The sequence below is a fragment of the Ptiloglossa arizonensis genome, chromosome 5 (assembly GCF_051014685.1).
Source record: "Ptiloglossa arizonensis isolate GNS036 chromosome 5, iyPtiAriz1_principal, whole genome shotgun sequence".
In the NCBI taxonomy this organism is placed as follows: Eukaryota; Metazoa; Arthropoda; class Insecta; order Hymenoptera; family Colletidae; genus Ptiloglossa; species Ptiloglossa arizonensis.
In genome coordinates, this window is record NC_135052.1 from 13065493 (window position 1) to 13081753 (window position 16261).

Sequence of the window (16261 nt, forward strand, 5' to 3'; positions counted from 1 at the left end):
AGGTCCGCAGCACGCTGTTCCGCAATCGCTCTTTTTAAAGAGCCGCGACGCGCTATCGCCCTTTGCACGACCATCGACGATCGAGCAGAGAAGGTTATATTTACCAACATCGCCGCGATGTTGAGTAATCGCGATGACCCTCCATCGGGAAAAGGAAGGTATCTCGTTACGCTAACGACATTCCTTTCGGACGTCCAGTAATCCCGTGTCGTCGGGGCCAGGCTTCTCTCGGCAAGGTCTAGCCACCCATAACCTAACCTACCGTCGAAACCGACAAGGTCATCGACACGCTCGACCAAACGGTCGCAAAGCGGTATGTAAATCGTGTCTATTACGGGACACGGGAAACGTTCTGCTAATTAATTCCCCGTAGAATTTTACGAGAGCTGTAGAAATCCTCGGGACACGTAGTAGCTTGCGAAATCGAGTAGCCTCGGTTCTTCAGCGTGTGCTTCTTCTTCGTCGTGGATGCTCTCCAATCATCGCCGGATCTTCGTCAACGAAGATACCATTCAGTTGGTACACCTTCCTTTGTATGAATTATAGAAACGATGCGATTTACGGAATAATATTTTGTCAGAGACTGTGTTCAGAGATCCCTTAGCTGAGTGTCATTGACGACAATTGGTAAGGTTGATCAAAAATAATTTTTAACTTTTCATCGCGTAGTTTCGTCAAATGTTCTCCAATCTTCGCAGAGTGGATCATGATCAACGTACTCGGTCCATGGATGTCTTCGAGGCTCTTCCAGACTCTCTTCTTAGGCCTTTATTATTTATTTACTTGGTATCGGTGTTACGTCCTTCTTTGTCTGTTCTGTAAAAACGAAAGATATTTTTTCACAGACTATATTCGAAGATTCCATAGTCGAGTGTCATTGACGACAATTGGTAGGTCCTGATCAAAAATGATTTTGAACTTTTCATCATGCAGTTTCGTCACATGCTCTCCAAACTTCGCAGAACAACGTTCCGGGTCCATGGATCTTTTAAAAGTTCTTCCAGACACTCTCCTTAGGCTTTTATTATTCATTTAGCATCGGTGTTACATGCTCGGTAGAAACGAAAGATATTTTTTCACAGACTATATTTGAAGATTCTACAGTCGAGTATCATTAACGACATTTGGTAGGGTCAAGGATGAATTTTAGAGGCTACAGCTAAAGAGTCTCCGCTCAGCTGAAGAACTCCCAAACACTAAGCGAAAGATTATTTCATTCTGAAATCAGAACCAATCCACTACCATCTCCATCGACACCATCGTTGTTCTATCGTTGAAATCTCAAAAAATCGTAATTGTCCTTCACCTAGAACCAGCTTGAAATTTTCAACACCGTGTCGCGCTACTCACCTCCCGTCCTTGTATTCCACATTGGTCTCATATTTTATCCATTCGTCGGAAACTCCTCTTGTCCCGGTTTCTCGTAATTTCGCTCTTCGATAGTCGTAACATTGTATCGTCCACGATCTTTGACCCACCTCCTAAAGATACAAAATGTCAAAACTGGTCTCTGATCGACATTAACGATCGTAAATTGAATCACATTTCACTCTTTCGACGAATCGACCGGCTCAAAGGGACTCAGAGACGGATCCGTCGTGTTTGTTGATTCTACAAGACCCCAAACATCGGTTCTCCTTCTCACCCTGTCATCCGTATCGATGTATCATCCTCGTCCTACCCGGGTTCACAGTTATCTATTTCTACTCCGCATCGTCCCGATAGCCCTAATTTCGGAACGTGTCTCAAATGTCTCAGCGGGCGATCCGTCCAACACCACGTGTAACCTCGTTCCTGTAAACACGTTTCTCCCCGGTCCGGGACTGTCCAATCGTCGAGCCCGATTTCACGAGTTCTCGCCACTCGTTACGTAAAATTTAACGTCCCGTTGATAGGGAACGATGTTCGCCAAGATCGGAGCTACGGTGGGTGTGGACACGACAGGAAACAGCGACGACACATTTAGAAAGATATTACATAAAGTCCCTCCTCGTTCTCGATCTCCATTTTCACTTTTTATATCCGCGACACGGTACAGATGTTACCGTAATGGCTGTGACGGTCGAACGATACGAGCTACGGAGACAAGTTCGTGCAAACTTTCGGAGTGGATCTCGCTGGAACAGCACGCTTTGCCAATTTAATGGCCAACTGCTCGGGGAGAATCTACACCTGTTGCCAGAGAATGAAAACGTTCGAACTTTCCGATAGAAAATTAAACACCCGTACGGGACGAACGTCGATTCGAGTGTCTCTGCGGAGAAATGTCGTGAATGAAAATGATTTGTTGTCGGAAAGGTCGAAAGGTGGACTGATAGGAGTATGAAAAATTTAGGTATGCGTAATCGAGAAAGAGTGGAACGTGTATCGACGACACGATTCGAACGATACGAGTCGGTTCGTGAGAAAAATATGGCGAACGTGTTGACAAGGTCTCGTATATTCGCACCGCGTTTACAAAGAGGAAGAAGACGAAAATAAGGAGCGAAACGCGGGTGCAGACATCGGCCATATGCAACGTCCCGTAAATCAAAGCGGAAAATTACGAAGAATAAAGAAAGAAACCTCTGCGAAGCGAGCGAAAAATCACGCGATACGATTTCAAGAGTTTCGAATCGGGTAGAGGGAAAAATCGAGAATTTTCAAAATTGTTCACGAAGCGACGATAACGTTATTGGAAGGAACTGAGAATTCTTAATTCTCGAACGGATTTAAACTCGGACAAGAAAGGAGGATTTGAAAAATAATGATTCGAACGAAACGATCGAAACTCGAGTTTGAGTATTTTTAAGAGCGGTCGGTGAATCGTGAGTTCGTAACAAGAGAGTAACCGAGAATATTTCTAAAGTTTAAGAAAATCGAGAAAAGTCAGATTCGAGCGTTTCTCGAGTAATGATAATTTATTTCGTCACTGTTGACGAAGGTTGACCCAAATGCCACGCTCAAGACAAAGCTGCGCGTGAAATTTGAAATTAATGTCTACCATAGTTCAAAAGTTGGAGCGCCCAGCTCCACTATGCGCGAGGGTAACTTTGCACCAACAATTACACGACACGTTTTGTACCTGATTATGAGATCGTAGCAAACACAGACGCTAGACGTATGATTAATTAGTTCCGTAACTTTGTTACTATCCCACACGTAGCGTTAGTATAGAACCACTTGTTAGCTGGAATTAAGAAAATATATCGATTGAAGTTCACGACATCTATACAATAAGAGAACATAAGTCGTTACATCTATATTTTATAATCAATATTATATATTTGTATTTTTCCCTCGATTTGTACAAAATTTTAACAATGTTCGCGCCTGTACGAATGATCGAAAAATCATTTCGCGACAATAATCCAAATTATCGCGCGATCCTCTGTCACAGCCGAAGAATGAATACCCAGCGATAAAATCTCCCAAAATATTTTTCCTAATGCGAAACTCGACCGTTCGAAACTTACCAAAATACTATACAAGTTATCTTCGCGTCCATACAAATCACTCCAAAAGTAAATCAACGAACTGCTCGATCAAAAATCATCCGATGGTCGGAAACAATCGTACAGAATATATTCGCGTCCATACGAAGTATCCCAACAGTAAAGCCGCGAACACGTTCGAAGTGTTACTCCAAGAATCGTTCCATTCTGCCTCGTGACGATCCAAATCGTTCGATTCTATCGCACGGCAAACGGGTGAACAACCCTCGATAAAATCCCCTCGAAGTATTATACATCCACCGGTACGATACAAGTGTACGCTACTCGTTGGAAGTGTATCGAGAAAAAAAAATACCAACCGCCAACGTCGTACGCGAATCGTCATGCGTCACGAACGCGTGCGCGAATCTTCGCCGTAGAGGCGAATACGAGAGGAATGATAACAGGAAAGAGAAGAGGCGTCGTCCGTCCACGGGCATCGCGACGGACAAAAAAGACTGGAACCCCGGTGTATCCTGTCATCGTCGCGTCAAGGTGACCATCCCCCCTCCCGGCTCCCTAATCTCGGCGCGGTCGGGCCGTGTCAAGGTCATCGCGGCCGATAGGATCCAGAGCGTCGGAGACTGGTGGCCAGCGGCGTTCCAGTATATCTGGAGGAGACGCTCCCGCACGGTCGACCGCCTATTTTTAGACGTCATTGACATTTGCACGTAGACGGCCCGCCACGAGTCGCGTGTGCACGCACGCACTCAACACCGCCACTGGCCGCGCACTCACTCCTCACGCACTATCCCCACCCCTCAGATCCTACCCCCACTCCTTTCGCTCTTCGACACTCCGACTCTACGACTTTCTCGCTCTTTTACCGCCTAGCTGTACCAATCTCTCGCTATCTCGCTCTCTCACTTTCTTACTATATCGCTCTCTCGCCTCTCACTTTCACTCTTATTCTCTCTTCCCCCCCCCCTCTCTCTCTTACTCTCACTTTCTCTCACTCGTTCACTCGCTCGCGCTCTTTCAGTCTCTCACTCTCTCACTCTTTCAGTCTCTCACTCTCTCACTCTTTCAGTCTCTCACTCTCACTCTTATTCTCTCTTCCCCTCTCTCTCTCTCTCTCTCTCTCTCTCTTACTCTCACTTTCTCTCACTCGTTCACTCACTCACGCTCTTTCAGTCTCTTACTCTCTCACTCTTTCAATCTCTCACTCTCCCACTCTTTCAGTCTCTCACTCTCTCAGTCTTTCAGTCTCTCACTCTCTCACTCTTTCAGTCTCTCATTCTCTCACTCTTTCAGTCTCTCACTCTCTCACTCTCTCACTCTTTCAGTCTCTCATTCTCTTACTCTTTCACTCTCTCACTTCTCACTCCACTCACTCACTCGCTAACGCTCTTTCGCTCTCTTACTCTCTTACTCTCTTACTTTCTCACTCTCTGGTTCTCTCGTTCCCTCGCTCTCACTCGCTCACCGGCAAACGCTGTTTCGCTCTCTCTGTCGTTCCGTCAGTCACTCGTTCTCTCTCGACTGCCGCTTACGCAGCTTTTTCGCCGATTCCGACGCCCACGCGTGCCCTTCAGCGGGCAGCTCTCGCGGTCCTCCTACGGTCGAACGGGCAATAATAATAAGACGGGGAGGATAAACACGGTGCTCATTGTTCCCGTCGGTCGGGTGCGCGAAGGTGATTTTCGCGCGATATTTTTAGTGCCCCCGTCGCCGAACAGGGCATCCGCGGTAGAAACGGGGAAAGAGAACGATCGCGAGCGGATACCACGAGACGTCCTGGAGACGCCTCGACGCAAAAGGAACGAACCCTATTCCCCCGTGCTGTCGGCGAACAATCCCGCGGCGACCATTTTTGGTCTCACCGTTGGTCCTCGGATCCTCGTAACGCCGGTGACCATGTGAGATCGCGACAACGATCCCCGGTAACGTTCTCCGTGGAACCGTTGTTGTCGGGACGATCTTCGTGATGGTAGAGGGAGTGTACTTGATTCGGGACAAAGGTTCGTCCTTCGGTACTTGAATAGTTTCGGTGGATCGTTGGTCCTTTTTAAATCGAATTGAGAAGATTCGTCGTAATTTGTGTATCTGTAAAACGATCGTGCGACTCTGGTGCTCTCTTCGGGACTTTCTCTACCAAGAGTGTCGTTGCGATGTATTGTTTCTTACAATTACGATTATTACAGATGCATCTGGATGCTCTTGGTATCTCCTTGGACTCGTTCGGTACATTTTTTATCGAACGATTTTAAATATTCCACGCGTAACGGAAGAACGATTTAAAGTTGAGCAATACATCGTATCAATTGCCGCGAACGTTATTACTTTGCAAAATTGATCCAGGACGAAGGTTTTCGCTCCGATAGCACACTTAGATAATACACCGAGATAGATCATTTTCATTTCGGTTCGTGTTGGTTGCAAATTAACCGGTCAGACCCCGTACGTATACTCCCCGGTCGTCACACAACTAATTAATGTATCGTGCGATATAATTGGCGCGATGGATGGAGAACGATGCGAAGTTAATCCGTGGTGAAGGTTTATCCCCTGATAACATACTTAGATAATTTACCGAGGTGGATCATTTTCATTTCGATTCGTATTGGTTGCAAATTAACCGGACCCCATACGTACACCCTTCGCTCGTCGCACAACACTAATTAATGTATCGTGCGATATAATTGGCGCGATGGATGGAGAACGATGCGAAGTTAATCCGTGACGAAGCTTCGTTCTTCGACGCTCATAGTACTTGACCAATAATTCGTCTGGATCGTTCTTATTTGAGCTTCCATCGGTTCCGAGTCAACCCTGTACGTTGCATTTTGACAAATAGTTAACATCGATGCGGTTCAGGTGACGTTGCGAAAGGAAAAAGTATGTAAATTTTTGCGCAGAAACGAGACCCAGAAACACGATCGATGAATAAAAATACAATTCACGATTCCGCTCGTTCGATCCCGGCAACGATGTTACATCGTGGAGCATCGCGTGGAATTTTTAAACGACCCCTTAAATTATTCAATTTCGGTCAATTCGCGACAACTTTGAAACACGTAACCACGGCACAGGATTAAAGAGGTTAAACGAGAGGATTACCTAAAATTACAAGTATTAATTCAATTAACTCAACGACTTATTAACGAAACAACCGGAGTCCCCGATGTACACCGTGCGGTCGTCCAAGGGTAAATCGCGAATCAATGTGAAACAGGCGTGTGAAACAAACCCTAAGAAATATACATAAAAAAAAAAAAGCAACCAAAATCAACCTAAAATCGTACGAAAGAAAAAGTCTCGAATCGCTCGTTCTCGGTACTGAAGTACCATCAAATATCACCTTTAGAGTACCTGAAAAAAATGTAAGTACATGTTACGGTGCGTACATACAAAGTGTTTCAATCTTAAACTCATTCGAACGCGTCCATCCCTGACATTATCGGTCGTTGGTGTTATTGCTCGTTTCGCTAATTTCGTCTTAAAAAAAAAATAAAGAAAGAACATACACACACATATATACACACATATGTACACACATGATGATCACGCGTCCACGATCGAGGCGCGTGTGAAAAGAAATAGGAAAAAAAGTTCCCTGAAACGAGACGGAATCGTCATCGGTGGATGTTCGAGAACAAAACCACGCCTCTGTTCCCGCGCGTCGCGGCGGCTGGATGTCGACTGTAAACACGCGTACTTGATTGTCCTGTTTGCCCTGGAGAGTGCTGGCCGCGTAATTTCCCCGAAAGTATGGTCCACCCGTGGGTGGTTTACGACACCAGCGAACGCCCGCGTCGTCGGTTGCCAAGAGCGTCGCGATGACCACCAAGAGAGAGAGAGAGAGAAAGAGAACAGACGCTGAAAAACCGTCCTGGCAGAAAAAGTCGCGCGGAGAAAGTTCAGAAAATATCGACCAGCTTAATTTCGTACACTCGGATGTTTGCTGTGTATTCTCTCCTCTCTCTCTCTCTCTCTCTCTCTGGTTTCTGACCGAATCGTGACTGCAATTCGACATCGAGATTCGGGTTTTATCATGAGCACGCTTCTCGCCAAACCATAAACACACCCGCGCTCTCTGACAACTTTATCCAACCCATTCAAGAGACAGAAGATCTGCTCTACACGGTGGCAACTGGGAATTAAAATCGGTTACCGATTTTAGAATTACGAGCGACTCGATATAGGAATTATTATCGAAAATAACCTGTTCGTTTTATCGAAATATCTCTATGGATTTTGGTTGGAAAGATTCTCACCGGATGGGTATAATTTGTGTTTTTATACTGTGTGTCTTTTGGTGAGATATTAGAGCGATTGATCGTTTCTTTTTGGAATATCAATGGTGCTTTGGTTTTATATAAATATCTTTATATCTATATAGGTATCTTTATTCATGGAACAGAAATTCTGATTCGATTGATCTGTATAGTTAAAGTGAGATACGAACTTTCGTCAAGATTTAAATAATCGACTTGTTTTGAATATTTCCTAATAGTAATTCATCGTTACCTTGATTTTACCATTTTGTAATTTATCCAGGGATACCGGCGTACTGTTCAATTTCGGAGTTATTTAGTATGTTATAAAACGTAGAACACGGTGCACGGTGAAATTGTAAATATGTATAATAAAATTTGTCAATGATAAAGAACATCGTTGTCGATTGATAGATGCGATGAATCCTGTATAGTTTTAAATTTTTAATTATACAGGATGAAATGATTCCTCGCTCGAGAGATCGGGGATTAAACGTGTCTAAAATATTAATTTAATTTACGGTAAAAATGTTCTCCGCGGCGCTTTTTCTCCGAATGTGCCTGCCTGCGTACGAAATTGACGAAAAATGTTTTTTCAAACGCTTCGATGAACATTCATGGACGTCGAGCCCAATTGAGCATTCCACGGAGCGAACGTTTCGTGAAATACGCACGAATATTGTAAGTTTCAATGAGCAACGTGTGTCGAGTGAACACAATGTATATATAGTATAGTGGAGACCTTAAAACATCGTTCTTGATCCACTTACACGCCCACGTGAGAAATGAATTTATCGGCCAAGATAATTCGAGAATCTCAAGGAAGACACCTGTGCGAGTGTTTTGCCCGGTATTTGCCAAAGAAATCGTCCCGATGACTTTTCCGCGTGACTGTGTACGTGCGTGCGCGTGTATGCATCTGCTGCAAAACTGCAATAAAGCATCCTCGACTCTGTTACGATTGTGCGAACAACAGACGCATAAACTTTGGTAAATTCATTAATTGGTCCGCTGTATTGAGTCGAGTGTACGTACAATGTTCAGAACGATGCTTGTATTCAAATGATTTCGTTCTTTAGCACGGTATCGAATTAATAACTGGCAAAATGCAACACGAAGTGGAACACAACTCGTGCCAAGACAAGATGATTCGATTTTTGGGAAAAGTAACTCGATACTGCGAACGAAAATTTATTCACAAGTGACTTTCCTTTCGAGAATATGAACGTACGAAAGATCTCGATCTTCTCTGGTCTAACATTTCTGCTTACGTTCGTATTCATAAATATTAATGGAGGTATAATTAGCTTTGTGGCAATCCTTCTGTTCTAATTAATTCTCAGTCTCCACGGAGCTATCTTAACGATACGGTACAATTGAAGATAGAATGGAAAAAGATTGCTCGACCGTTGATGTCTTATGAATGACCAGCAGTGAAAACAATCGATAAAGAAAAGTGCACAAAGGATGCGATAGAAGTTTCTTGCAATCGCGACGAAAAGTCATCAAATTTGAAAAAAAAAATAAATATCGAAGATACATCAGAGAGTCGATTTGCAATTCAACGATCGACAACTGTCTTTTATCGAAACAAATGCATATTCTTAAGATTCGAATCGATACTTGTAGCGTGAAATGTTCTAAAATTTTGTTCAAAGTGAAGCAAAATTTTTCAAAAGCAAAATATCGTTCGTCGTTTTATTGAAAAAAAGAAAAGAATTTCTCGCGAGTTTCGTGACGTAAATTGAAATTCATCGTGTACGAATTTACTGTTTTTCGAGCGAACGAAAACTCGAACTGACATTGACCCGCGACATTTATCAATTTTGCGACGACGTGTTGTATCATTGGAAAAATTTAATTACGGGTACGTACCGGCCAATTTTAGGGGCCGCCTACGCGCGAAAATGTCGAAAATAAATTCAAAACTGTGTTAAAAATAATCGAGCTTAATCGAACGATCGAACGATTAAAACAACAAGAGCTTTTCACGTTTGTTTAGAACGAATCGTTGGAACGATTCGGTTACCGCGAACGGTCCACGATCTCGTTGACGATAATTAACCGTTATTCCCCACGGTATTTCGACGTCGTTAACCGTAAACGTTCACCGTGGAGCGAAAGCAAAGAAGTCAGCTCGACGAGGGGATGAAAGTAAATCGCGATGATACGAAGAGAAAGAACAGTGGTTCGTTGTCGGGATTTGAGGCGTCCTCGATGAAATAAAAGGGGGCAGAAAAGGGAAGGAAAGTGGACGTTCAAAGAACGATGCTATCTCATTGTCGGGGAACGAAGAGGGTAGAAAATAGAGGTTTCCAGGGGACGACCGGCCGATTTCTCGCTCATTCGCGCGTGAAATCCTTTACTGTCGCCGATAAAATTGAAAAGCGATGCTTGAAAACAGACGGAAGGAGTCGCCCGATGCTACCGACCGGGCGAGTAAACCGTGAATTTTTCGAATCGCGTTGAAATTAACGAGGATTACGTTGCTCGAAACGTTTCACGCTCGTGTACACCTCTCCCGAGTAAAAAAATAAAAAAAAGAAACAGAAACCATCGATAGAGAACTTTCATCTTTCTACTCCGTCGAGGTCCAAAGTCGTAAAAATATTATTCTCCTCTCGTTTGGCTTAGTTAGTTGGCTTTAAAAGCACGGTTCTCCACGCGGCGTTAACTTTGATCGCGTTCGGACAATTTTTTACAATCCATTTTCCTTCCCGAGTCGACGTAATCTCCTCGACCGGTCGTTTCCTCTCGAGTGAAATTCGGTAACTCTCGGAAAATAATTATCATTCTTACTTGTCGATCGATGGACATTGTATTATAATACAGGATGCTTTGACGCGGGAATTTCGCGTTCACCGCGAAGATATTCAATGAGATAAAATAATAATGTATTCAGAGGTTACTTTGTGCGATTCTTTTAGGCTTGGTTAATTGTACTTTAAATTTTTTTAAATATAGAGCACTTTAAAAAAATTTTATGTTCACAACGAAGATGTTCAATGAGATAAAATAATAATGTATTCAGAGGTTACTTTGTACGATTATTTTAGGCTTGGTAAATTGTACTTAAAAATTTTTTAAATATAGAGCACTTTAAAAAAATTTTATGTTCACAACGAAGATGTTCAATACGATAAAATAATAATATATCAGAGGTTACTTTGTACGGTTTCTTTAGATATGGTGAATTGTTGTATTTTTAAATTTAACCTTAAAAATGAATCGTCGATACAATTTGAGCCTCTTTTGCGACGAAAGAAAGATAGTTAAACATTTGATGTCGATTTCACTAATACTCTACTTAATTCGAATTTCAAATCGAGCCCGTGATACCTTTTATTCTATCGCGGTACGTTTTTTTTTTTTTTTTTATTCGAATGTAATATCGGGACCGTGCTAAAAATACATCATCGATACTGTGACACGATGTTTTTTCTATCGGAGACTTTGTTCGGAAACAGATGCAGAAAGATAGTTAAACGATTTTATGCATTTATACATAAATGCAGAGTTCCTCTCCCTGCCTCGCGCCGGACTGAATATGCACTAGTAGAAAGTCCATTCCTTCGATACGCATAAATAAATGCCACTTCAAGTGTCCGAATTGGCCCCACCGATATAAAATCGGACACGAGGCCGAACGCATCCGGACGAACAACTTAAATAAATACCAAATTTTGGAATTCTTCGATCGGTCCGAGACAAAGCTCGACGATCACATTGATACTCAAAAATATAAAAAGTATTGCATAAAAAGAAAAGAGCACGGTGCAACGAGAGAGTTGTTCAAAATAATAAATTATCAATCTCCATATAGTGAACCACTACCGTGAAAATTAAAAGACAAAAATTCGATATCAAAATACATTAAGTCTTCTCTCATAGAACGTTTTCGATAAAGAAAATTAGTCAAATGTTCGAAAAATATGTTCAAACGTTACAAGTTTCACCAAAACGTAAATTCTTGTCTACGACGAAAATGGAAGATTATAATATATATATTTATAATGTATATTATAAGAAAAAAACAGTTATGGAAACGTTCGAGTACAATACGACCATTTAAACAACTCTTGGTCTCTCTCCTGTGTACTCGACACGAGAAATTGTTTAGTAGTAAATGTATAAATAATTGTTTACTCTCACCCCGTAGCACGAACACATCTAGCCCCTTGTTATCCCCCTAGGAGAGAAATTCATCGTTCTCCAGGACAGAAAGAAAGTTCATCCGGCGCATTGTCGGTTGTTCGTTGTCAGCCACGAAGAAGTTGGCACCGCGGAGGTGGCTGAAGCAACGGTGGCAAAAGTAATCTCTTTACTTTCACCGTGCAAATGTCCGACAGTGAGAGTGGACTATCTCCACGGTCGACGAGGACTCTTCCTCGGAGGATAATCACGATCCACTCTCGTCCGATATAAAGAGCGTGTCGGTTGCTCCTCGTGTGTGTCCCTCGAGTGACCCAGATTGGCCCCGTTTGCGGCCACACTCGCCACTCGTAGGAAAAAGTGGCCTGAAACCGAGCAGAGATTAGAATCGAGGATCGATGAGCCGTTTAGGGATGTTAAATAAATCCAGAAGCCGTTTAGGGATGTCAAATAAAGCCTGAGTGCGCTTCGTTGACGCGTGGCTCTGGTTTTCACAACGGTCGTTCGAAACTCGACAGTTCGAAATTCTAAACGACCATTTCTTTTTACCAGCTATGTTCACCGTAGAGATTCATTGTGCCAATTCAACGTTCTATTGAATCTGTGATACTTTCAATATCGTTAAGAATTTACGAGTCTTCTTGCACGAGTTTCGAAAGAAATACAATTTGAACGAGACTTTTAAATTTCCATTTTTGATCGATCTTGATTTCTCTTGGAAGGACTCGAATTTGAATTGAAAGTTTACTATATTTCACGACATTGGTAGGATTGATCTATCGAACGGTAGAACCTGTGCAATAATAAACAACACGATATTCAGAAAGCTGGAGAAAATTTCATCTCTGCGAGTATTTCAAATTCTTCGAAAAACTCCACCTCGTTTTCGTGCTCATCGATGAAAAATTAGTCCCGTTGAACAAAGACCAGTTTCCTCGTTGGAAAGTTTCACTGGAATTCAATTTTCGGAAAATTGGCCATCGATTGGAAAAAAAAGAACACTCCGAAATCGTTAAATTTCACGACGAAAAATCGTTAAGTGTTCGAAGCTGGGAATCGTTTCGAAGTAAATGTAGCACAAAATAATAGACAGTTCGAAACAAAGGGTCAAGTGGCTAACCTCATTAATTGGAGCAAGGCCCATAAAGCTAATTAGAGTCAATTCCACGTCCTACGGTTCAGCCTTCTATTTTTCATCTTTCTCCCCACGTTGCCGGCGAACCATTTCCAATTTGATTATGGAACGTAAGAACGCCAAAGGAACCTAAAAGCAACACGTGTGGCCGTAATTAATGCGTGTCCTTGACACGTGGTCTGGGTTACCCATGGCGAGCCAATGCCAGAATAATTACCAACGGGAGGAGCTACATCGACGAAATGGGTTCGCACGGAACGATTCCATCGTTCTTACCAAACATTCGATACGGAGTGTCGCTTATCTTTCCACCAGCGACAAGAGCAACGAATTCTTGTTGGAATGATCAAGAATATTCGACGCTCGAAAGCGATTCGACGCGTGTACCCACCGACCGAAAGCGACTCCGATTCGATATTACGGGCACTATGATTTCACTCGAGGAAAGAGTGAGTGACTTTCGACTTCGTTTCGTGAACAGAGCGGAGGAAGAACACATTTAAATAAACTTTATCGAAAGTAAATTGTCCTGTTCGCGAGGAATCGGGAAACGAAATCGTCGTTACGAAGCGCTCGTTCGTTCCTCGTCTCGCGGTGAAACTCTTCGAAAGTGATCGAATTCCATAATCGAATTGTGCGTTTCATCGATCGTTGAAACTTTCCACGAAATTATCCTCTCTCTCTCTTGATTGAAACGTTATCGTTCGTAATTAGTCGAACAAAAGTGAATCTTAGCGCTCCCGTTGCATCGTTTCTTCGACTCGTGGATTTATTCTCGAAAAGATTCTTTCGTATTCTCGAGACGAAGTTATCGGTGAAATTGCGATTGTAATGTTTAAATATTTATCAGAATTTTAAAAATCGCGGTCATCTTGTCGTACCGAGGAAATATTTATCCAAAAATAGTACTCCGTTGGCACCAGGTGCGGTTTACATTCGCTCGAGACACCGGTGTCTCGATACACAAATTGTACAATTTTTGCAATTCCTTTTTCATTCACGCTATCGTCGACAAATACATTTTTATACGTAGTTTATCGTGCGAAGGTTACGATACCGAACAATTAAAAATATAATTACGAATTCGAGTCTCGCTCCTCGCCAGTGCGAGATCTTTCGAATAATTATAATTGCTCCGCGTAGGGTGTTTTACAATTGATGATAGCGATTTAATTGGCTGCCACAGATAGCAAAAAGGAACGAAAAAGTCTTGAGAAAGATTGGTCGAAAAATTAATCGTCACGGAGATATTCAATTTTCTAATTTGTAAGTTTACGAGCAGTATCTGTTCCTTGTTGCTTTTGATATTTCTTTATATTTACCAATTAACCGTATCTCGCTTACTCGGTATCTATTTCTTCGGATTTATTTTTAATTCACTTCTAGATGTAATTAATTATATTTCTCGAAAAGAAATTTAATAACCGGATTGATTAATTATATTTCTTCCCTCTTTCTCTCTCTCTCTATCTCTCTCCTCTTTCTACTTCTCTCTTACGATAAATGTAAGTTTATAACAACGAGCGAATAGAACCGTGCTCAATTAATTTGCATTATTTCCAAAGAAGCTTTCGTAATACTAAATATCGTCAATTATATTATTCCCGTGGAGCGATTGTTTCGATTTCGTTTCGTTTCGTTCGTAACGAACATCTATTTTAAAAATGGTTGCGAGCTGTTAGCTGATTACTCCGTGACTCGATAAAATATATAATTTAGAGTACCTTCGAAAAAGATCAAAAGGATCACGGTGTTCTCAATTCGAGAAATGTTTGCCGTGATTCGGGACACGTGAGATCAATTGCTCCCCAATTATTCCAGAAACATTGTAATTACACTGACACCGGCTTGGCACGAGAGACCAGAGGCATATGCCAAAGATTTGTCGTTGCCCCTCGAACGTGGCGTATGTCGATCACGGACAGATATCTTTTCCCGTGACCGCACAACTCGGGACAAACAAATTCTTGTTTATCTCGAATACTTGAACCCAAGCTGCCATTAAATCCTTGGTCGAGACGCGAGTTGGCGAAACGAACCATCGAAAGTGGAGAATCATTTTTTTCTTCTCTCTTTTTTTTTCCAAGCATTCCAAGATTACGTACTTTATCACCGAAGCTTTGTACTTTGTTCGTTTCTTTCAAACTCAATCGAGGACCAGAACAAACAAATTAAACCCATTTCTTGCAAAGTGTCGGCTCGATGACGTACAGCCACCACGATGGCGACAACGTGTGTTATGCAATTTGGTAACGCACCGTTCAATGGATCTATTTACGTCACTGGTAGGAAGCTTCGTTTTTATCGAAAATATATTGCATAATATTTCATCTGATCGGCCTTGATCGGATTTCCTTCGCAACGAACCAGAGACCGGCAAAATTTGTTTTCGCGAAAGAAGTTTCGTAAAAAAATCAATAACCGCGTTTATCCGTTGTTCGTCGAATAAGAATGAAAATTTGAATCTCGAGGCGAGATATTTCACAACGAATACAAATTTAACCGTCGAATTTATTGAAACACGAACGACGAGCAACACGTCTCGGCGGTGTCAGCTTTTTCGTTCGCTTCGATACAAGTTTCGGCGTTCCAATGTTTTCTCCTTGTTATTTTCGCATTACCGCTAAAAATGTAAACAAAATTTAATCCGTAACGATACAGACATTCCGAGGTCATGTGTCACCGGTCGATTACGTTGAATCTGAGAACGATTACCAGTTTCACGGAACAAATTAAAAAAGTAACTCTCTCAATTCGAGAAGTACTTCGATTCGCGAAGTCTCGCGAAGAGTTAACCTTTGTTTTCATTTTCGTGGAATGTCAAAAGGTCGATCATTTTTATTTCCATTATTGAAAGCAATTTTTACGCGTACGTTGCTCTTTGTCTCGCAAAACCGAGACGTATACCACGGTCGAGAGCGATGCTTTCGTTCGTTATAGGAATTGTTCGATTTGCAGTCATCTGAATGCAAATCTCGATCTGGACAGAAGCACCTGTTTATTGCAATCACAAAGGATTTAAATGAAGTTGTACAACCTTCGCACGCCAACAGAATCAGGAAATGAGGCTAACTGATATGGACAAATCACCGACTGATTACTAATAGAAAAGACATAAAAGAAACTCCTTGCAACCCTGAATGTCATTAGTTTTCGAATTCTTGTGTACTGACACTATTCTGACCAGTCTGATGAACACTACGCGAAGATTGCACCGTGAATATGTAAACACCCTTTAATCGAAGTTTCGAATGCACTTAGAAGTGCATCGTAACGATGACTCT

At 42.2% G+C, this 16261-nt stretch overlaps 1 long non-coding RNA gene across 1 annotated transcript in view; it reads right to left on the bottom strand.

The window, feature by feature from the left end:
* The window catches only part of LOC143147241 (uncharacterized), a 231661-nt gene that overhangs the window by 94738 nt on the left and 120662 nt on the right, over positions 1–16261 (bottom strand). Inside the window, exon 5 of the long non-coding RNA XR_012992208.1 lies at positions 11843–12207. This is a non-coding gene — a long non-coding RNA (uncharacterized LOC143147241). The remainder of the gene's footprint in view (positions 1–11842; positions 12208–16261) is intronic.